Raw genomic sequence first — 25,013 nt, 5'->3', positions numbered from 1 at the left:
CATGTGCCTGTTGACCATCTGTATGTCTTTGGAAAAATGTCTGTTCATATTCTTTGCCCATTTTTTACACCAGTTGCTTTTTTTCCCATATTAAGTTATATGAGTTCTTTGTATATTTTGGATATAAAACCATTATTAAATATATCATTTGCAAATATCTTCTCCCATTCAGTAGGCAGCCTTTTTCTTCTGTTGTTAGTTTCTTTCATTGTGCAAAAGCTTTTCAGTCTGATATATGGTCTGTTTTGTTTATTTTTGCTTTTGTTTCCGTTGCCTGAGGACACATATCCAAAAAATATTAACAAGACTAATGTCAGAGTAATGTTTGACTAATGTCAAGACTACTGTTTATAACTAATGTTATGAACATAATGCTTACGTTTTCTTCTAGAAATTTTTTGGTTTCAAGTCTTACATTTAAGTCTTTAATCCATTTTGAGTTTACTTGTGTATATGGAGTGGGAAAGTAGTCCAGTTTGATGCTTTCACATGTAGCTGTCTGGTTTTCCCTATACCATTTATTGAAGAGGCTGTCTTTCCCCATTGCATATTTTTGCCTCCTTTGTTGTATTATTATTTCTCCTCTTGATGATTCACAAGGCTTTGAGAGAAACTGACAAGAAAATGTCGTAAAATTATATGTGATATAAGTGTGAATGGGATGCATGTGTTCCTTATGGATAAAGTGAGTAAATTTCAGTGTATAGATTTCACTCTTTCTCTTTTGAATGCTCACAGGCCTTTATTTTTGCTTTCTGCATCTAGACTACCCTCCAGAATGTTGAGATTGCCAGAGAAGTGACCTCCACAAAAGGAAAATATTACTCCACTGAAATTCAAGTAAGACCGTTACTTTTCAATAAGTCATTGTGAGTAAAGTTATTGCTCTGCCAGAGAATGTTATTTATTACCTACTTAGAATGTCCCAACATCAGGTATTGTATGTGTTCACTTCACATCATGCAAAGCCCATTCTATAGGATTTCAAAGTATCGTACCCTGCAAACCCCGACTGCAGCCCAGGACAGGTCAGATGTTATAAATGACGAGAGGGGCAAGGGCAGTTGTAAAGGGGGTGATGCAACTTCATTTAGGGTGGCTATTCCTAGCCTTGACACACCTTCTGCAATCACAGGAGAGGTTAAATGAGGGGGACAAATGCTACACTTGGTCTATAACACATGCTCTACCCACATCGCCTGCTCTCACACGGAGTACTTACAAACCAGCATGCACTGCTGATGGATTTCTTATAGTCTCTGCCCTGACCTGTAGAATTTCACTTGTGCCTCCCACTTGTTTGTCCACATTTAGAGCTAGACTGGCTTCCCGTTTGAATGGAAAATAGCCCCGTGAGCAAGAGCACACTGGACAGCCACTGTGCGAGCTGCCCCTCCAGCTGGGGCCCCTGCCCCTGGAGGGCGCTTGCTGCCCTACCCACCAGGCTAAGGGGGTCTCAACCTTCCTGGGCACTTTCCTTCTGATTGCCAAAACAAGGTTATTATAATACAAATCCGTAAGATCTGAACTGGTAAGTTTGAAGCTATTGCTGCTTTTCTGTGCCGTGAAGATGTGTGAGACCTTTGACCTTGTACTTCGATTCATCTGTCCCTGCTCTGCCCCCTCTTTGTGTTATAAATGTCACATCTGCTCCCAGGAAGTAACTTCCGTTGGCCCACTTGCCTCCAGACTTGTTATTCAGATTCCCAGTCCTTTCCGGCATATTTGTGATGTTAGAACCACTGGCTTCACTGGTAGAACATCTCCACTTCTAGTTGTGCTGACTATATTGTCTATCATGGAAAAAATGACACAACTGTCAAATGCAAAGACGCTTAGTCTTGAGTCCAAGACTGACTTCATACTCAAGCAACTTTCTTCATGCATTCTAACTCTGATCTGCACTCCACCAGCCTTGCTTACAAGGGGATCTGATGACTCTGCAGCCAGTGGGAGGTGTGGCTCCAGCCCTGGTGTCTGGGGACCCTGATCTCTGGTGTGGAAATGAGGATGCTGACTTCCATTACGGTTTTTGCTTATTGTTATTTCCATGAGAGTTTGAAGGAAAACACTCTAGTTTCTCTTTGTGACTCCAGGATCTACTATCATGCCAACATGTACAGGGTCCCAATAAATATTTCAGAAAAATTAATAAGTTGATGAGAGTGTTCCTGGAGTTGCATTCTGTGTATTTCAAAGACATCCTCCTGTAGATAAAAGTCTGCTACATTAGGGTAAATTCCTCTGATTACTCTCCTTTCCAGCTCCCAGTCAGTATGGGTGGATTTCTAGAAGCTCCTGGCATTGCTTTCCTAAATGGACAGATTTTAATCTAGGCTGCTTTAGTCTTGATAATCCCATCTCTCCCTTATCTGGGAAATTCAGTCAAGAGAAAGTTGGATAATTCTGGCCGCTGAAGACCTATTGGCAGCCTCTCAGGGCTTAAAACACAGTATGTTTATCCATCTGTGTCTGGCTGTGAAGAAGATTCACAGGAAAGTCTTAAGGTCACCGTGAGATACCTTTGGTGATAAAGGAAACAATGAAAATTTCTAAAATAAAGTCTCATACATGTTATCACTTTAAATGCTGAGTGTGGTATCGTAGCTGCAGGACAGAGCAGGAGGAACCCTGGAATGTGGCAGCTAAACTGACGAGGCTGTGATGCTCTCCTGTGAGTGTGGACTGAGTTCTCCTACTTCCCACCTCCACTCGGCCCTCCTACTTTCTGCACTGCAGCTGCCTTCCTTGCTTGCAGGCTGGAGTAGTCCTGGGGATGGCCACCCTGTGCCCAGGCGATAAAGCCTCTGCTGCAGTCGGTGCCTTGTCTCCTAACGTCCCTGAGGGCTCCCCTCCGCTGTGTACAAGGGCCCATCAGTAGCACGGCCTTTGCCATTCCCACAGAGCAGGAGTCATCAAAGTCCAGCTGGTCCAGCCTCGTTGGTTTCCTGAGCAGACTCAGAGGTGCTGGTACCACGCCGAAGTGCAGGGGTCCAAGCTCACTGGGCAAACACTGACCTTGAAACAGGGACAGGGCTGGCTTCATGGGAGGGGGCACCACTGTGCACTCACAGGCACCAACAGCGCGGCTGCCACTGGTTTAATCTGCATTACGGTTCCCTCTGTGCTGCCAAGTTCCACAGGATTTGACAAATGCACCGTGTCAGGAAGTCACCACTATAGCATCAGAGAGAGGACTTTCACCACCTGGAAATATTCCCTGTGCTTCACCTCCTCAGCTCTGCTCTCCTCCTTCTAACCTTCTGGAAACCACTGATTTTTAATCATTTCTGCAGTTTTACCTTTTCCCAAATGTCCAGTGTTTAAGCCTTTTCACCTGGCTTCTTTCACTGAACAATGTGTATTTAAGATGCATCATGTCTTTTTGTGGCTTGACAGGTGATTTTTTAAAGCTGAGTCATATGCCACTCTACAGATGTACGTTTATTCCTTTGTCTGTTTGTTTATTCACTCACCTAAGAAGGAAATTATGAAGAAAACTGTTATAAACATTCAGGTGCGGGTTTAATACATTTTTGAACCATTTGGCTGAATACCTGCTAGTGCAACAGCTGCATCCATGGTAAGAATAGAGACAGTTTTGTAAGAGGCTGTAAGGCTGTCGTCCAGTTCCTGCCAACAGTGAGGGGGATGCCTGATGTTCTGTATCCTCGCCAGCAACTGGGGGCGTCCGCTGTGACAGTTTTTGTTTATTTTTAATATTAAACTTTTATAGTATCTTTGTAAAATTAGGAACCCAAACATTTACAAGACACTTTAAAATATACTCTCGGAGTAAGTAGAGATGTTTTCTTCCAAAATAAAAGTGTATTAACACTCTCCCAGGCAAATACACATTATGAGCAATACTTGGTAGGGGACACTGACATTAAAGAGTTAAAAACAGAAAATTTAAGAAGTTATAATTTATGCCAGTCCTATGAGGGAAAGTCTAAGAAGCCGTGGGAGGAACTGAGTGAGATTTCTTGTTTCTTCTCCTTTACCACCTGCCCCCTCCTTCCTCTCTCTCTTTCCACACACACACACACACACACACACACACACACACACACACACACTGAGAACCTTAAGGAAATTTTAGGTGGTTGCCTAACGTGTAAGTTTTGGAGCTAATAAATTGGAAAATGCAGTTTCAAACAAGACAAATGAACGCACAAATGAACAGATACAGTACGGAGCCTCTTCAGATCACAGTATATACTTTGTCAATGTTTATTCCACATTGTCCTCCATTTCTCTGCAAAGTGCAACCATACCAATGGACACTTCTTACTTCTTGAAATTCCAGTTCATAAAGTCTATAACCACCACTCTTTCTCTCATTTCACCCATTTTCTGGGGTTTGTTTTTATTGCTGCTATCTGGATCTAGTTTTGCTTCACCCTTAAATCTCATCTTTCCTCAATGCTGTGAACTCTGTGTGGTACTAATTATTCAAGGGAATTCTCTTCCCTCTGTTAAAAGCCTTCTTACCATGTAGGACCCAAACACAAATCCCACCATCTTGCATAAAGTTTTCAGGTGTCTTAATCCTAATTAAGTACATTTTTCTATTCCCTTACACGATAACATTTTAGATTATGTTTGTCCATTTTCCCTACCAGAGTGTGAAATCTTAGAGAGAGAAGCTTGCATTTGCTTTATTTCTGATAGTCCTTGTTCAGTCCTAGTTATTTGATGTCTGAGCCCTGGGTCTCCAGGCTAACGCTGCTGGCGGTGACCACCCTGGACCAGGTGTCCAGTGAACTTAACCTGGCTCAGACCTATGTCCCTATACCTTCTCCAGTCTCCACACCCATTTCTTTGCACCTTGCACCCCTGAGATATTGCGTCCGGTTCTTTGAACCTGATCCTTGTGTTTGATTTTCCTAATGAACTTTAACATAAATGTGACCCCTGGTCCTTTTAGTTATCTCAATATAATTCTGTCATCTGCCTTTGCACAAACTAAAGCTCCAAGAACCACCACCTGGCTAGCATTTTCCTGTTCCAGCTCCACAGATCGGCAGAGGGCACTCAGCAGGTGCGTTAAGGCGCTATTTACGCAGTGTATATGCTCATTATGTGTTTAACTGAATTGAGCTGAACTGGTATTTACAACATCACTGCTTCAACAAGTCACCATCTTGAGTATTTAAAGACGAAAATAACGCTAGTACAATGGACAATGGTTAATAGCTTTCTTATTCCTTTTTACACTTTATTTCTTTTTTAATGTGGTTGCTAATATGTGTATAAAAATGTTAAAGGTAAGGAAATGATGCGAAATTTCATCTGTAAGAACAGCGCTACACACAGCGTCCCTGTCTGTGCCAGGGCTACAAGCGCTGGCTGATCTGTCACATAACGCGGCACTGACGGAGCAGCCAGCCTGACCTCCTGGAGCCGGTGCTGAGCTTGCTCTGCTTCTGAGTCCAACTCAATACTAGCAGCTTTCTGCCCACATTAGGTACATATTCATTCCAGAACCCAAAGACGGCCAGCAGAAATAGTACGAGGGGCCGGAAACAACAACCTGTCCTTTACTGTGAAAGGGACTGTTGACAGTCTCCACCCACCTGGACCCTAAAAACTTGGGAGGAACATATTGAATCCAACAGGGTAAGATGGATTTACGGGTGAAATTAATAGAATGGAAACACTTGCTCACTGTTAGCCTATGGCTTTATTGTGTTTTCTAAAATACCCTTGGATGTCATAGATCAATCAGTGTTTCTCAAAATAGAACACACACTAGAATCACCCGGATGGCTGGTCACAACTCAGGTTTCTGGGCCCCTGGCCCAGAGTTTCTGATTCAGTAAGAGTGAGCTGGAGCCTGAGAATTTGCATTTCTCAAAGTTCCCTGGTGCTGCTGAAGCAGGGAGCACACTTTGAGAACCACTAGAGACTGAGGCGGGTGACTTAACGTTGCAAAGCAAGGTATAAGTTGACAGTGCTGCGATTTGTCAACTGATACCTCTCTGCTTCTTCCTGAGTTTGTTCTGTGGGTAAGGGGAGCTGACAGCAGTCACACTCCAGGCTACTAGGTGCTCTAAGACCCTGCCCGAACTCCTGCGTGTGATATTTTCACAGCAGAACCGAACGCTCAATACATTTCAGGAGAGATTCAATTTTAGTATGAATATTGAATATTCTACGCACAAAAGACAGTATCTTTACAAAAAAGCATAAAAATAAAAAGAGAAAAGATTTCAAATTGATGTCAGTAGCAGACCTAAGAACTGAGGTTCTTTGACTCTTAATTCTAAATTCTTTCCTGAGTTAAGTTCTAATCTAGGCTGATTCTCCTCTAGAGAACATTTGAGTGAAGATTATTTTGTGAACAATGGGCAGCATTTGGTTACGTTGTGAGCATTTTCTATTTTTAAGATTAAATTATCCGTAACAGTTATTTGACAGCTTTCATACATTCGTTCATCAATTCAACAAGCGTGTATTGGGTACCCGCTACACACCATGGATATGGTTAAGATATAAATCTGCCTCTGTGCAGCCCACAGTCCAGTTATTTGTAACTGGGTCTTTACAGAGGAAGGCCATGCTTTCTGCTTCTGATTCTTCCTAGAACAATTTTATATTTCACTGCATAAGATGATGTGTGTAGTGCAAAATTCAGCTGTCAACTGTGCTTTGTAGTCATCACCTTCCTTGACTGAGGAGGTCAGTCAGAACAAAACTAGTAAAACTCATGTTTGATGTTTTCTGCTCTTCAAATTACAATTCAGATTGATTTTTATTCAGTGTGTCATATTAAATAATAAAGGAATATTTTGGATTATCTCCAAAAGATATATTTCTGTATCACAAAATCAGATGGCTGCTGAAGCAACCAACCTGCTCTACTAAATTAAGGGACAATTGTTGTGTGCAATGAAAACTAAGTACGTACTGATTTAAGTCTCTGTTGACAACTTTGGTAGCATCAGTCAGGGGATGCCTGTTCCCAGTCTGTTGGAAATGCATAGCGCCAGTGGAACTGTTTCTCTTGAGGAAAGACATAAAGACTTGGCTATACCTAAGTAATATGTCATAATTCAAATGGATGTTCTCTTCTGTTTGAAAACCTCAGAAAGGTATGGTCACAGCAGGTTCTCTTCTTATTTTTTCCCCTAACATTTGCCAGTGTCTTTCTCTTAAAGGTGTATTCTTTCAATACATCTTCTGCACCCTCTTGCAGATGTGTAAGCATGTTAACACATCCTAGCGAACCAGATGGCAGAGCCTGCCCATGTCATAGATCATCAGGCTGGTCCTTTGGGGCAAGAGCTGTTAGCAAGTCAGCATCCCAGGCCAAGTGAGGGGCTGCCACCTGTTCACTTCTGCAGCAGAGGAAGCAAGGTGGCCGGAGTGTCTGTAGGAAAAAGGTGGAGTGACACGATAATGAGAGTGAATTGTGCTTAGGTAGAATCGTGCAATTACATTACAAACGGCCCACAAGCCATGCTGGGTTAGAGTACTTTCTAGATAAGCAGTTTGTTATTTTTTTCTTTTACTGCTCTTTTTCCAGATTTTACCAGTTCAAAAGTTTTCTGTTTTCATCTGTCTTGCCATATGTCATAAATACTCGTTCTTTTTTGAAGCTGGAAGGTTTATGGGACTTTTTGTCAAAAACATTAGGCTGGTTTTTTTTTAATATTAGGCTGTGATTTTCCAAGAAACAAAAGGCTCAGAGAGGTGTCAAACTGACTGCATTAAATGTAGCTGTTTGGCGATGGGAAGAAGACCAAAATTCTACTCTAAAAATTGTATTTATTCTCATTTTGTTTCATCAGAATCAACATTGTATGACAAGGGAGAGCCACGCTTTTCAGATTTTTATTCATCTTGAGACATCGAGCTCTTGGCCCTGGTTGTTCCCATGCGCCAGGTGAACGGGCCATTGTTCAGTTCATTCCCCAGAGTGCAATTTGGAAGAGTTTGGCAAATCACTTACTTTGCTGTCTTTGGCTAATTAACTGCAAATTGTTTTGAAAACCCCATGCATTTAACACAGAACTATGAGGGGAACCCCTTCTGGAGATGAGACCAGTGACACCAATTACTGTTAAACGTGTGTCCTCAATAAATTCGTATATGATGACTGGACAGTAAAGGGCGGGGTCTCCACATCCCGCTGCGCCCACTTACCTCCTAGTGCTTAACAGACCCCGTGGAGTCTGAGACCATGGACATGGCTAAGTGTGGCCGGATTGCTGAGAGCGGGCAGCCCAGGCCGGCCATGGATGTCCTGGCGAAAGTGCCGGGCTGCCTGGCACTCACTCTGAGCAGAGCAGAAAATAGCAAAGAAAGGTTTTTGTGTCTGATTAGTTTTTTTTTTTTTTTTTTTTTTTTTTAAGAACAAAACCAGAAGCAGTTTGTTGTCCTCATATTCTACTGGCCTGGGAGGTGGGGACCTCTGGCTCAGCTCTCCTGTTCTCCAATTGGGAAATGGACTTCTGTTCTTTGGGCCTCAGTTATTACACCTGTACAGTAAGGAGCTTAGCCCCAATCCACTGTGACATTCTAGTCACACTTTCCCTAAGGATTAAGGTGGTAAACCTACAGGCATAGGCATAGGATTATTTTTGAGAATACAAATAAATTTGAAAAATACAAAGTTAAGCATGCCTTTCTCTTACAGTGTGCTCATTTGCTTTATTTATCATACTAACAAAAGAGCTAAATCTGTACGATATTTCAAATACCTATAAACAGGTAAAGTAAGCAATGATTGTAGTATTTGTCCATTAATTTTAAAGCAGAGCTTCCTTTTTAACATTGAAAAAAATACTAAAATGTGATTCTACTTAGAAGACTTTCCTTGTGGCTTAGATTCACCTTTTGTCATTTGAAAGCTTAATTTCTTCTCAGATACAACCAGGATGCTTACATTATTTTAGGTACCTTGTTAAAGCCTTTGAGTACTCTATCTTCCTATATTAATATAAAGATACAAATTCCTTGGTAGAAACATACATCAGTATAATTTATTTAAAATAGCTATTCTGATTTCAGTGCTGTTTTCAGAAAGGGGTAGTTATCCTCTTTATAAAGTACATCACAAAACTCTAAGAGCTGAATCCATAAGATAAGGGTTTAGTGTTGTCCTTGGTAACAAGAAAAATGAATTATTACAATTTAATGAGTATCTTTTGTGGAGGCCCTCTACTAATCGCTTTACACCTGGTATTCATTTGATGATTTAAAGATGAACAAGATGGCACAAATGAAAGGCTAAGAAAAGCTTATATGACATTATTGTGAACAGACCCCAGTCCTGCAAATGAACAAGGTTTGCTTTCAAATGAAATTTTATGCATTCTACATTTAATTAAATCTAGAAATGGCTTAAGAGAATTATAAAGCATAACAAAGTATGTTACTTTAGAATAACCACTAGAAACTCCATTTCCAGCCACTGCCCTAATTATGAATGGTTACAAGTATCCACTGTACATCAAGGAGTTAGAAGACATACCTATAGTTTATGTTGAGGTGGAAACATATTTTGCTCCATGAGCCAAAATTTGTTAGAATCTCTCAGCAAAGAAAGGGTGCCAGTGACCAACTTGTTGTTTTAAATTTTGACAATATATTTAATTAAAGTCTGTTTTTAGAGAATCACCGCATTATGTTCCACTTTTACTCTTGCCCTTAAAGTGTTTCATTGCATACCTTTTAATGTTAAATTCGTTGCATGAATTGATGAACCAAAAGCTGTGTTGTGACTATTATTTATGTGATTAAAATAAAATGTTATTTGTTTTCAATGGTGAAAAACTTGATGCTTTTGATTTTAAAATATTATTTATTTATAAAATGTGCATCAGATTCCAATTTGATAAGTTCTTCCAGATATGAAAGATGGTGTACCAAAGTGGATACATTTTAGTTTAGATTTTAGAAAAAATTGGATTCAGCATGCAAAGACAAAGAAATGTAAGTGTATGTGTATCTTTGACTTGAGTTTCTTTATTAATTTATATAACCCTCTTATTAACAGAAAGTTTTGTCTGCTGTCATGGCAGCAAAATTTGTCTATAATTTTATTTTTGGACTTTGTTTTAGTTACCTATTGCTGTGTATTAAGCTAGCACAAACTTAACATCTTACAATAACTTGTATTTATTTTCTCCAAGTGTCTGTGGGTCAGGAATCTGAGCGCAGCCTGCTGGGCCCTCTGCAGGGTGTTCTCGAGGTGTCAACCTAGGTGTTGGCCAGGGCTGGTGTCTCATCTAAATTTCTCAATGATGCTTCTGATCCTATTTGTTTGAGTTATTCACTCTGGACCTCTCTCTTTGAGCCAATTAGATAAGAAGGAATCAATTAATTTAAACCACTTAAAACCACATAAGTAAGAAAGATAAAGAGAATTCATTACAGTGCAGGAGTCTGATATAGGAAGTGTTCTGAGAGACCCTAGAGGTGCCCCCAGGATTACAGAGAGCTGCAGACACAGCAACTGTTCAAGGAACACAACAACAAACAGCAAAGTGTGAGAAATAACACAGAAATGTTTATTTGTAGGGGGTTCTCTTTCGTTGCATAACTTTGAAAATGTTTTCAGCTCTAATAATTTTGGAGTTTAGACCAACAGATTTCAGACTAGTCAGAAGGTAAAGTTATTTTCAGGGTCTTCAGAAAACACACACTCTAAAGCCATCACCTAGCCTTGACATTGCCAACCCTCCTGGTCAAACAAGAGGACCCACTCCTAGAAAGTTAAGACTCTTGCAGGGTTTCTAATCATGACAGTCATCATTTTTGATGGTAATACTGACAGTTCCCTCTACCAGGATCATGGCTGTGATCTCCTCAGCATCTTTTGGGGGAGCCTGTCTTATCTCTACTTACTGCAGCTACTTATCCTTGGAGCCATTGTGTGTGTGCAGAATCTAAGATGCTTTTGTTGGCTGAGCGTTTTTGCCTTTGTAAATGCATGCCGCTGTAATTTTGAATCCAAGCGTCCCTCTCTTTTCTCACTCTACCGTATTTAAAAGAATAAAAGTAACAAGGGGTAACACTGGAAGCTGGAGGATGGAGAAAATTTAGTAGTGATAGCGAGATACTGAGGAAAAGTAAACTTAGTTATTTGAAAAAATGAAGAAGGGTTTAGAGAGATGGATGGTGACAATGCAATACCCTGGTCTCCTATGGTCTGATGAATAATGTCATGGCCACCCAACACATTCACCAGGGCCAGAAGGTAGGGGAAAGTCACCACAGCACCCTGGTGACCCACGTCCTCCGAGATTTGTCATGCTGCTAGATGAACCTTCGGAATCACACTTGTGCATCCAGAATACATTGAATCTGGAGCAGGTATTTTTTAATCATATGTTTGAAAAATCTAAATTCCATAAAAACTTTATTTCAGAACAGGGTCAGATCCCACCTATTTCAGGGAAATGGTCTGATCATTTTTTAAGAGTATTTACATATACTTAGTAAAATGTTAACTCCCTCATAGTGTGTTAGCATTGTTTACGGTTTTCTTCAGAATTCTGTTTTCTCATTGATCTTTAGCACCCCAGAGTGTCATTTAAATGACTGCAAACAAACATCAAATTGTAAGAATGTTTCTGTGTAATACAAGGTCATGTCCTTGTTCAGATCTAGGATGGGTGTCATCCAGCATAAAACCTGTAATACTGCGTGTGTGTGTGTGTGTGTGTGCGCACGTGTGTGTGTCCATGCCCGTGTACTTAGAATTATTTAAACGAGATTAGAGGACAGGAGCAGATGAGTGTGGTGTGAGCTTACTAGTCGCATTGGGGTGTGACTTGACAACTTCAAGGAAGGATATTCTATTTGCTACAGTTAAAACATGAGCTGAGACATATTAAATATTTTAAGAATTTATATGATCAAACAATTGATTCCGTTCAGGCAGCACAAAACCTGAAGTGGTTAGGAGCCCCCCACCCACAGGGGCTGGGAAAGAAGCAGCAAAAGTGGAGTGAGGAAATTATGAGATCAGCTGTATAAGCCGTTGCCTGGTTTAGAAAAGCCTATGGCTGTTTCTGATGGGTTGCCCTTAAGTTTTGATTTCTTAACCTTGATGCATTTCAGGCTGAGGTTTTGGTTTGCTTACGTAGGCTAGTAAGGCACTAAAGCCACCTCAGTCTGATGGCTCCCTTGTTTAATTAACTTAACTTTTCTCATTTTAAGGCTATAGCTTTTCCTGCTCATAACTCAGTAACTTCAGTGAGAGAGACTGTTGATCATTAATTATTTTGAGCACATTGAGCAGGGCAGACATGAAAAAATCTTTTATATTAAATAAGTGGTTTACTGAAAGAATCTTGAGCATTGGGAAGAGGAAGAAAAAAGAGATAAGAAATCTATAGATTCATACATTAATTATTGTAGAAAGTTTTGCCTGCAAATAAAATCTGTCTTAATGTTTTATGAAAAGGTCATGTTTAGTCATGCTTTTTTTCTATCTTATATTTTCATTATTATATTATAATATTATTTCTACATCAAGAAGGAGAACAGATATAAAGAAGATAAGAAATAAATAGACTGAGGGCAAATAAATTAAAATAAATGATATTGTTTTATACAAACTGCAAGTGGGTATGAACTGCTCTAACAATTAACAGTTTAATAAATAGCAGAATGATATAAATCAGAATTTTAAAAATAAATAAAATAAACTCAAAATGGATTAAAGACCTAAATGTAAGGCCAGAAACTATCAAACTCTTAGAGGAAAACATAGGCAGAACACTCTATGACATAAATCACAGCAAGATCCTTTTTGACCCTCCTCCTAGAGAAATGGAAATAAAAACAAAAATAAACAAATGGGACCTAATGAAACTTAAAAGCTTTTGCACAGCAAAGGAAACTATAAACAAGACGAAAAGACAACCCTCAGAATGGGAGAAAATATTTGCAAATGAAGCAACTGACAAAGGATTAATCTCCAAAACATACAAGCAACTCATGCAGCTCAATATCAAAAAAACAAACAACCCAATCCAAAAATGGGCAGAAGACCTAAATAGATATTTCTCCAAAGAAGATATACAGATTGCCAACAAACACATGAAAGAATGCTCAACATCATTAATCATTAGAGAAATGCAAATCAAAACTACAATGAGATATCATCTCACACCAGTCACAATGGCCATCATCAAAAAATCTACAAACAATAAATGCTGGAGAGGGTGTGGAGAAAAGGGAACCCTCTTGCACTGTTGATGGGAATGTGAATTGATACAGCCACTATGGAGAATAGTATGGAGGTTCCTTAAAAAACTAAAAATAGAACTACCATATGACTCAGCAATCCCACTACTGGGCATATACCCTGAGAAAACCATAATTCAAAAAGAGTCATATACCACAATGTTCATTGCAGCTCTATTTACAATAGCCAGGACATGGAAGCAACCTAAGTGTCCATTGACAGATGAATGGATAAAGAAGATGTGGCACATATATACAATGGAATATTGCTCAGCCATAAAGAGAAACAAAATTGAGTTATTTGTAGTGAGGTGGATGGACCTAGAGTAACTCAGAAAGAGAAAAACAAATACCATATGCTAACACATATATATGGAATCTAAAAAACAAAAAAAATGGTCATGAAGAACCTAGGGGCAGGATGGGAATAAACTCACAAACCTACTAGAGAATGGACTTGAGCATACGGGGAGGGGGAAGGGTAAGCTGTGACAAAGTGAGAGAGTGGCATGGACATATATACGCTACCAAACGAAAAACATAGCTAGTGGGAAGCAGCTGCATAGCACAGGGAGATCAACTCGGTGCTTTGTGACCACCTAGAGGGGTGGGATAGGGAGGGTGGGAGGGAGGGAGATGCAAGAGGGAAGAGATATGGGGACATATGTATATGTATAACTGATTCACTTTGTTATAAAGCAGAAACTAACACACCATTGTAAAGCAATTATACTCCAATAAAGATGTTATAAATAAATAAATAAATAAATGAATAACTTAGCAGTTAAATGCTTTCTTCACCAGAGAACTTGCTATAATGCTTTTAAGTTTCCCTGAGGCACTATGGTATGTATAGACCTTTAGCTATTTGAACAAAGGTAATAACATCCAGAAGGATCTAAAAATATAATTAAATATTAGATGTCAATTAATACAAATAAATTGCAGTATTATTGATATTCTATAAATGCTCTCAGAAATGAGGAGAAAAATCCGCAGAAATGTGTCTGAAGAGGATCTTGGTTATATAAATATATGTGTAGAATTGGAATAACTGCTTCCCTCCAGAAATAATAGCTTTAGGTTCTAGAGATAATTTAATTGCATATGTAAAAAGGCAATTTTTTCTAAGCTCAGTGTCTACTCATGGCTTTGTTTTAAGATAGTGTTAATGTAGTTCTCAGGGAACGGAGAGTCTCCAAGGGTTCTTGGTCCATATTTGCATTTGAATAAGCAGAGCGCCCTAAGTGAGAACAGGTACTTACACACCTGTGTTTTCCTTGCTTTAATCACAGCCTCAGTTGCCTGCTGTATAAGTTACTCTGAGGTGAGGGGAAATAAATGCTTGCATCCTGAGGAGAGCATTATATCTCTTTTGTGTTTCTTTCTTGTTTGCTTTGTTTTTAAGAAAGCTCTGAAGAGTGAAAGATGTCTCAACTTGAGTAGGTTTCTCTCTAGAATATCCATCCAGAGCTATCACCTTAGTATGAAGTGACATTTTTACAATTAACTCTTCTGGTTAATTTCTTTTTCTAGTGGAAGAATGTTTTTAATTGACATAAACATTGTATAAGTTTAAGGTGAATAAGGTGATGATTTGATAGATTTATATATGATCACCAACGTAGGGTAAGCTCATATCCATCACATCACTTAATTATTTCTTTTTTGTGGTGAGAACTTTTAAGATCTACTCTCTTGCACCTTTGAAGTATATTGTACAGTACTGCTAACTATAAACACAGTAGTATGCATTAATTAGACCCCAAGAGTTTAGTCATCTTCTAAACTTTGATCAACACTTCCTCAATTCCCACAACCCCCAGCCCCTGGTAACCACCATTCCACTCTCTGTATGAGTTTGGCTTTTTCAGATTCCATGTATAAGTGATAACATACAGCATTTCTTTCTCTGACTTACCTCACAGCATAATGATCTCATGGACTATCCATGTTGTTGCAAATAGTGGATTTCCCTATTTCTCGTGGCTTAATAATAGTTCATTGCATATATAAAAAATCTTTATTCATCCATTTATGGACACTTAGGGGGGTTCCCTATCATGGCTATTGTGTATAATGCTTCAATAAATATGGGGTATCCTGTTATCCTGTTTACATTTCATTTGGATACACACCTCAAAGTGGGATTGCTGGATCATATTGTAGTTCAATTTTTATTTAAAAATTAACATTTTTAATTTTTACCCTCCATTTATTTTCCATAGTGACTGAACTAATTTACATTCCCACCAACAATCAACAACGATTCCCCTGTCTCTGTACTCTCGCACACACTGGTTATCTCTTGTCTTTTTTATAATAGCAGTTCCAACAGGTGTGAGGTGATATCTCATTGTGGTTGTGATTTGCATTTATCTGATCATTAGTGATGTAATTACTGTTGTGTAAGGACTTACTAATGCCATTTTATTAATTATTTTCAGAATATTTTGTAGTATAAATTGTTCCTTTTTTTTCTTCTTATGATGCCTCCCTTTGTGAGTTGGTGATTTTCCACAAGGTAATTGCAATTAGCTGTAATTAAAAATGCGTTAGCATATTGAGTAATAACTAGATGGAGATAGATGTATAGAAAATAGATATAGAGATAGATAAATAGATATGATATAGAGATAGATGATAGAGATAGATCAATAGATATAGATGAATAGTTAGATAGCAGGAGGTAGATCTTGATATATGTAGAGATAGATAAGTCATATGTATGTATATGGTTATAGGTACATATGTGTTTTACATATATGTACATGTGTTTATATATATGGTTGTATATATAGTGTGTACTATATATAGTTATATATAAATAACAAGCTTTTTGCTAAAGTAGGCTTTCTGTCAATTTCTATTCTTTAAGAAAATAAACTTAGTAGCACAGTAGAGTCTTTGTCTCTGTCTACCACTTATATATGCATCAAGCATTTTCACATCTACTTGCCAGATATAACACACCCGAAACTTTTCTCTTTCCTCTTTGTGCTCTTCTACATTGAATAAAAAAGCTGAAGACATTTTCGTCCAAATAATTGAAAACAGATAAAGTTTACATTCTTCAACCAGCCAGACTTGGATAAGGCAGCGAATAGAGACAGCTCAGATAAGAGGAAAAGATAGCTTGAAGGTTCCTTCTAGAAATGTTCTAAATTGGCCCGTTACCAATCATGACAAGTTTGTTCTTTAACATTGTGCATTTCAGTTTTTATAAACTGTTCTATAAAAAACTGTCATTCAGTTTTCATAAGGACCTCATACCCTCAGTAATTCTAAGAACATTGTATAGATAAACAACTAGATATCCAGCAAAACAGCAAATGAAGTTTCTATCCTGGCCTTCTGACTACTATCTCAGTACTTTTTCTTTGACACTTGGTCAAAGACTCTTGCGGATATTGGTCAAGTCAGGTGAGGTGTTCTAAGATTTTATAGAAGTAATTTACTAGTACAGTCCACCAACTACAGCATCAGAAATAATAAGGACATTAGAATAAACAAGAGAATTTTTTGTATTGAGCTCATGGAACCCCTGAAATGAACTCCAGTTAATCACCTTCATATATTTTGGTGGATAAAGATCTGTACGCAAATTACTGATATTAAAATTTTATCTCAAGATGTAAGTGAACCACACTTTTCATTAAAATTGTTGTTTTAATAACATGTTTGTTGTTGGTAAATTCTGAGCTTTTAGGAAGAATCTACTCACTTCCTCTACATATGCTTTTGGTTATCATTGTGTTTATTATCTGATTTACATCTTTTCATTACACCTTTTCTAGTATGGATTTTTGAAATTTAATAATGTGATAATTTAAAATCTTCAGGAAGCATGTGGACAACAGCTGTCTATTCAGTGGAACCATGAGAGGCGAATGGGTGACGCAGGGAACATTGTTTTCTAACCATAATTTGATGATGCAAGTCATCGTAACTGAATTACTTTTCTGACTCTTCCAATACTATGGAAAAAATATGGAAGACATATAGTATTTAATTTACTTCAAATTGAATGTCAGTGTGTTTTTATCATTTAGAGAAACTTAGATATGTACTTTCAATAAATTGTATGCATTGTACCTGTAGCATAAATCATATTAAGTGAAAAAGAAAAATTCCAAATCCAAGAATTTTTATCCCCTGTATGAGAATATCTTTAGAATTTTTACCTAGGATCCCATTTCCTTTATCTTAAGGTTTGCATATACATAATTAGATTTTGTATTGCCAGATAACTCTCCAGAATGGTGAACCAAACTATTACTGTGGAGAAAAAAAAATTCTACTTCACTATGTCCTATTATCTTTATTGCTTTTTCTCCCATATTAAGGTTTTCAATGCATCTCATTTAAAACTTTGAACATAAAGTTATGTGGGGACACGGTGTTTTTTCCCGTAGTTGTAGAACTTTTCCTAATATTATCTGCTCTACAATAAGTTTTTCTGATTGATTTTGGTGGCATCTTTATTTATATATTTAGTTGCAACTCATAAATTGGTCCATCTTAAATCTCCTTATTGCGTTCCTTTGGTGTCCGGAGCCATACCAGCACCACTGTGTTTATTTCTTTGATTTTGCAGTGTTTCTACGCACTTGTTTTCTGTTCAGGGTGAGCCCCGCGTCAGGTGGCAGCACACCCCACACGGCACGGTGGTCAGCTCTCCTGTTTGCTGCCCCTGCACCAGGCAAATCCTCGTGTCAGTAACTGGCTTCAGACTATTAGAAAGAAACAGCATCTCCAGGTTAACCCTGCGGGCTCTGCAGGTGGGGAGGGGAAATCATGCACTTGGGCAGCTTGTCCTACCAGCAGTTGTTTTTCCGTGTCCTGAGCTGCTACTGATTATTTCTCTGGAAATGGGATGGCCAGTAATTTTACAAGACAGTACAGAACAAGTAGAACTGAATTAGAGACCTTCTGCATCCTCAGTTTAATCTTCAGGCAGCTGCACAGCCCACTCTGGTTCTGCAGGCCCCTGCATCCTTCTTACTTCAGTGTTTCATAAGGTAAATCTGGTGCAGTCCCAGCCCTGCTAGTTTACTTTCGTGACAGATGATAGATATTGAGGAAGTGTTTATAATAGAAAATGAGACAATTATCACCAGAAATATTAATATCATCAGCAAAGTATAGTAAAGCATCCATTTCTTCCTTTATGTCATATTTTCTTTTAACTAACAATGTGAAGCTTCTAGAACTTTTATTGAATAGTTTGAGAAGACAGCAAAAACAGCTATTAATGCTGCAATTCAGAGAATCAAAGTGTTCTTCTATGATCCCTTACTTTCCCCACAGCCCAAGTTATTATGACCTTGGATTTTCTGGTATCATAGTCATGAGGCGGTTCAGATCTGTCAGCAGAAAGTAAACAATAAGGTAGAAAAGTGAAGGGATTTCAAAGCTAAACTGCCTGAGTTAATGTCTGTTTCCAACACTCAGTCATTGGGACCCTGGGGGCAAATTATTTTCATTTTTGTTGAAAATTTCACATGAAATGCTTAGTAGAGAATTTGCTTGTAGATTATGGTTAGGGTCATCTTACGTGAGAAGTCACATCCAGGGAGACTTAGTCATGCTTAGGTGTGGAATGCACTTTCTTGGGGAGAGACTTTCTTCCATTCGTTAGGAGTATTTTTTTCCTTTCCGTGTTTAAAATTTTTATTTTTACTTATTTAGTTAGACAAAACTGTTGAAACAAAATGGATTAGGACCCAACTTCTAATGTGCTCCCAGAAAAGCAAGTCAACTAAATCAGAGTTAAGCCCACAATTGTGGTTGAGCAACCTTTGGGGGATTTGGGCCCAAGAAGACCAAACCCCATTTGTGGTTGCAGATCCTGAGAAACTACGACAATGATGAATGCAGTTCAGCAGCTGTCCAGCTCGTGCATGGTCCTATCTGGAACCCGTGGTGAATATAGGGGCTGGTCTACTCAAAGCCCATCTCACTCCTCTTCCAGGGTGCGTGTGACAGTTACAACAGGGATGCAAAGCTACACAGAGTTCCTGCACTCCTTGTATGGGATTTAAGTTTCATCAGTCACTTGATGACTTTGATCAAGTGGGGAGCTTTGATTCTGAACTGAATTACCTGGATAAAGAAACACAATTAGGGGAATCTGCTTTCCGGGTGTGGATTTTAGCAAGAGAGATTGGGTGAATAATAAGGTGAGAGACAATTAATTCAACTCTTTATTTTTGGTTTATCACTCCCCCAGTAATACGATCTTGCTTCTGAAGGTCTGAATGACATAGGTACTGACCTCACTTGTCCATATGGTTGTTTTAGAAGGGCAAATGGCAAATAAATCGGTATGGACTCCTGGACTTTACTAGACTTGCTACATGACAGACACTGGACAAGCACTTTAATACCCTGAGTGACTGAGTCCTCAAGCCACCCTGAAAACAAGTCCCTTTAATAGCTCCAGTTTACAGTGAGAAATCCAGTTCACCACAAATGAAAGTAATTTGTCCAGGGTCCCAATGACTGAGTGTGGGAAATGGACATTAACTCAGGCAGTTTAGCTTTGAAATCCCTTCACTTAATCACTAAACTAACTGTTAATCCTCTGCTAACAGATCTGAACCACCTCATGACTATGACACCAGAAAATCCAAGGTCATAATAACTTGGGCTGTGGGGAAAGTAAGGGATCATAGAAGAACACTTTGGTTCTTTAATTTGAGCATTAATGCATGAGGCTCAGTCCCTAGACTTGGGCTAAAACTTGGGAAATGTAGCAAGGAGAAACTTCCTGAATAGTAAGAGGAACAGTTGTGGTTCTCTGCTCTCTCTTGAAATCTGTCCTGTTTCATCAGGCATTTTTGAACCATATGCCTCCTAAGCCAGGTATTCCCTTACTCAAGTGTCAGAGTCCATTCGGAGTTTCAAAAACACGAGAGTCACGGGTATTGAAAGCACTGGGCAAGAAGACCTCAATTGTTGAAAGAGACTGGCAAGATTGCGAGCAATGAAGACCAGATGGGTCTCTTAGGAAGAAAGAGGACTGATTCCTGAAGTGTTAAATATAGACTTTGTGTAGATGATATTTAAGGCAACTTGGGTGAAGGAAAACAAAACACACACAACCCCCAAATACCAGAGGGCCATCACACTTGTATAAGTAAATATGTGTACTGTATTCTTCACGGGGCAGCACTGTGAACACAGAATGGAACACATTATTGTTTCCCCTGAAGCAGAGGACGGGTGTGCATTTATAAGCAGCTTTCTCATTCATTATCTGCTTGACTTTTCATCTTAAGCCTTAGAACTTTCTCCAACACCAAAGGGCTACAATGAGGTACACTGATTAGATACTTCCCGGAGAAAGGTATCTGGAAACAATATATCAACTCCTTCTCCAGAGAGAAACTAGAGGTTTAAAAGAGTTCCATCTATACCTTAAAGGCATAAACTCAATGTCAGACAATAAATATTGGAGTCTAAAGTTTTCTCCTTTCTGTATCATTCCCAAAAATTTATGTGATATTTTGCTATAATTAATTAGCTGAAATTTATCTTTTTCATTTCTTTTATCTTCAAAGAAAATTGAAAATAAATGGATTGTAGTAGTAAATAGAATCTAGAATGATTGGTATGACTGAATTTGGGGGAAAGCTGAGTGTCACTCAGGTTATAGTTTCTTCTTTTTTTCTTGTACATTTCTAATATTTGTATTGTGATTCACTGGGTTGAATGTTTCACTTCATCTTGAAGGGCTCTAAAAAATGGGTACAGTTTAGCTGAGTTCATTTCCAACCATGCCCTTATGAAATGTACCACTGTTCACAAGGCAGCAGGAAAGTGGGGAGCTCACAGGGGGATCATCCATGATGTCCATTTATCCCGTTTTTAATATAGTCATGGACTTTTCTTCTTTGCCACACCCTGCGGCTTGCGGGATCTTAGTTCCCCAACCAGAGATCGAACCTGGGTGGATCCGGGTTGGCAATGAAAGTGCCAAGTCCTAACTACTGGACACCCAGGGAATGCCCAGCAAAGGACTTTTAAATAGCCTTTCATATTTAGAACAGGTTTATATTTACAGAAAAATTGAGAAGGTAGTACAGAGCTCCCATGTACCCCTCTCCCAATCTCTTCTTATTGTTAATATCTTATATGAGCATGACGCATTTGTTACAACTAATGTACCAGTAAAAAATACATGATTTTCACTGAAGCCCCAGGTCCATGCAGATTTCATTAGCTGTTACCTAGATTCCTTTTTCTGTTCCAGGATCTCATCGAGTATGCCCTGTTATATTTAGTCCTCATGTCTCCTGAGGCTTCTCTGGGCTCTGACTGTCTCAAGTTCCCTTGTTTTTGATGCCTTGGCAGTTTTGAAGATTACTGGTGGGATATTTTATAGAATGTCTCTCAAATGGGTTTCCTCTGATGTTGTTCTCCTGATTAGACTGGGTTCTTGGAGGAAGATGACAAATGGATGTGCCATTTTCACTGCATCATGCGAAGCACACATACTGTCAACCTGCTCTATGCCTTGACCTGACCTTGATCTGGCAAAAGTCGTCACCCCACCTCCACCCCTGCCTTCCTTACTGTGCTCTTTGGAAGGAAGTTACTAGGGACAGGGGCAGCCCACAGCTTGGGAGTGGGGACTTACCCTCCCTTTTATGTAGGGCAGAGCAGCTACAAAACTTCTTTGGAGTTTTTCTGCAAAGAGATGGTCTCTTCTTCCCCATTTGTTAAGTTATTAGATCATTTCTTTACGTCAGTATGGACTCATGGATTTTTATTTTGTACTCTGGGTTTTCATCCAACACTACTTTATTTATTTGTAGTTGACCTTTTGTTGGTTCACCTTTGGCCCTGGGATCTCTTTTCAGATAGATGGCTCCTGTGCTTCTGTAACACACCCCCATGATAGTGAGCTTTTGATTTGTTTGTTTTGTTTTGTTTTGGGAGCACATACACGTTCTAGCTCTACAAAATGCTCCGGGATCAGCTTGTCTATTTCCTCCCCAAATTCTGGAATCAGCCATTTCTCCAAGGAGCCTTGGTTCCTTTTATTGGAAAATGGTCCTAGAAATCAAGATCTGGGTGCTCTGTGTCCTCACTGGTCCTTGGACGACCTTTCATGTAGGCACACTCAGCCAGCAGGCCAAAGAAATATATGTGTGCATACACACGTGCATAAACCTATTTCTCAACGTTAATTATGATTAATTTCTCATCTCCTTTGAGTAAATACCAATGAGCACAACTGCTGGTCTTATGATAAGAGTGTGTTTAACTTTGTAAGAAACCACCAGATTGTCTTCCAAAGTGGCTGCACCTTTAAAGCATTCCTACCAGCTCCAAATGAAAGTTCCCGTTGCTCCACATTCTCGCCAACATTTGTAAGGTCAGTGTCCTTGGTTTTGGCCAGTCTAATAGGTGGGTAGTAGCATCTCATTATTGTTTCAATTTGCATTCCCCTGATCTACCTCTGTTTATTTTTTAAACTGGCATATTTAGATCATTCAAATATGCCAATTAAAAAATCCAGTTTTAGGGCTTCCCTGGTGGCGCAGCGGTTGAGAGTCCGCCTGCCGATGCAGGGGACATGGGTTCGTGCCCCGGTCCGGGAGGATCCCATGTGCCATGGAGTGGCTGGGCCCGTGAGCCATGGCCGCTGGGCCTGCGCATCCAGAGGCTGTGCTCCACAACAGGAGTGGCCACAGCGGTGAGAGGCCCGTGTACCACACACACACACAAAAAAAATCCAGTTTTAGATTCAAAGTGATTATTGACATATGGATTAATATCTACTGTGTGTTAACTGTTTACTATTCATTGACCTGTTCTTTTTTCTTCCCCTTTTTCTGCTTCCCTGGTTTTCATTAAGAGTACACGTGCATTCTGGACCTGTAGTTTGGTGCATCGTAGTTTTGGAAAGTCTTCGCTGTTATGACTTGCAGTGCCTCTTCTTCGTCACCCTCTCTTTTTCCCAGTATCCGCTCCACATGTGTCATTTCTCTGGAATTTCCCCCACAGCTCTGGCATATCGTTCTTCTCCTTGCTGTTGTTTGTTCTTATTATTTTTTTCCTTTGTATTTCAGTTTGAGAAGTTTCTATCGACATCTTTTCAAGCTCACTTATTCTCTCCTTGGCCGTGTCTAGGCTTCTGAGGAGCCCCCCCCCCCCCCGCCCAATGCACTCTTCATTTCTGTTTTAGGGCTTTGGTTCTAGCATTTCCTCTTGAGTCTTTGTGAGAGTTCGTGTTTCTGTTCTTGCACGCTGCTGACTTTTTCCAGGGTAATCCAGGGGAAAGCTCCAGCAGCCAGCCTCTCCTCCAGGTAAGCTGATCTCAGCTTTCTCTGTACACATCATCTCTCTAGATATCAGCATGGCAATTTGTTATGAGACCTCAGTTCTCTGATCATTTGATGAAAGTGGTTCAGGTATTTTTCTTGTTGCCAATGTGGAATGGACAACTTCTAAGCTCTTTGCTCATCAGAGCTGAAACCAGGAGCCTGTTTTTTAAGTAGCAATGTTTAGGCTGTTTAATATATGGTTTGACTCTGTGTGCAGGAAGTCATGCAGTAAAGACTGAAATACATACTTTTTGCTTGGACATTCCTAATGGTTCTTAGGACCAGAGAGAGAGGGTCATTATAGGGTTAATGCAAAATTTCACTGTACTACTTTCTCATGCACTTTGGTGGATTTTAAAAAGCACATGTGTTTGTAATAAAATCTGCTTATATTTGTAGTGAAGAATGATATAATACTTCAAGTTTAAAAAATAAATTATAAAAGGAATATAGAATGACTAAACGTAGGTAGGCAATGTCAATGCAATTCTTGTAGCAAATACATAATATTTAAACTTAATAAGTCTGTTCTTATTGATTAGCTCAGTAAAGGGCATCCCTGCCTTAGAGACCTTTCAGTTTTATAAGGTTATGAAAAATACATACTGATTTTCCCTGAAAAAAATTGTAGTGGATACATTTTTGTACATAGACACAGAATTTAATCTAAACTTAACAATTTACTAATGTATTAGACCAAGAACAGGATGTTTAATTCCCTCAAGTTTGGGTGGCTGATAGCCCAGCCATCTATGTTGAGAACCTCTAAGTACATCTGCAAGTAAGATTTACTTTCTTCAAGTGAAGAGCTTTTAATTTCTTTCTATTTTAAATTATCCCCACTATACCTAGATCTGACTAGACATCTTTTTGTTGTCCAACAAAATGAAATGAATAAAGTCAATCCTGGATTATCTGGGCATAAATTGTGCTCACAGTGGATTATCCTGACAGTGTTTTACTGCCTTTTCCCTGCCAGCCAATTTTTTTCTGGCCTAGATATCTTACAACTAAACTGCAAGTACATCCCTTCAAAGATTACCTTAAGAATGACATAAATGTGAAAATAAATCTGTTGAAAATCAGTCTAACCTGAAAACCAAATAAAAATAAGGTAACGATAGCCCACTTCGTTGCTAAACAGAGTTGGCCATGATAAAATAAAAGGGTGTTTCCCACAATTTGGTTTGTGACACTCAAGGATTTCTTCAGTAACTCAAAGGAGACTTGTAATAATCCCAACAATTGCTTAAAAAGGATTAGTTTCATGTACTTTAATTCTTGGAAGCAGCAGGATAAGAATGAACCAGATTAGAAGCTAGTCCTAATTGTACTTAGTCACTAATTAGCTTTTCTCTTAGCCAAGTCATGGATCTTTCCAGACACTATGTGCCATGTAAAGACCCCTGTGATGACTGAAATCCATGCATTGATGCTGTATGATTGCTTCTTTCTAAAAGTCTAGTATTT

At 39.0% G+C, this 25,013-nt stretch overlaps 1 protein-coding gene across 1 annotated transcript in view; it reads left to right on the top strand.

Moving 5' to 3' along the window:
• Window positions 1-25,013, top strand: part of SNTG1 (syntrophin gamma 1) — a 397,584-nt gene that overhangs the window by 141,455 nt on the left and 231,116 nt on the right. Inside the window, exon 2 of the mRNA XM_082601780.1 lies at window positions 766-840. The gene's annotated coding sequence lies outside the window, so the exon portion shown is untranslated. The remainder of the gene's footprint in view (window positions 1-765; window positions 841-25,013) is intronic.

The sequence above is a fragment of the Mesoplodon mirus genome (genome assembly GCF_964341445.2).
Source record: "Mesoplodon mirus genome assembly, chromosome: 16".
In the NCBI taxonomy this organism is placed as follows: domain Eukaryota; kingdom Metazoa; phylum Chordata; class Mammalia; order Artiodactyla; family Ziphiidae; genus Mesoplodon; species Mesoplodon mirus.
Note: the sequence above shows the minus strand (reverse complement) of the source record. Positions and strands in the feature narration are given on the sequence as shown.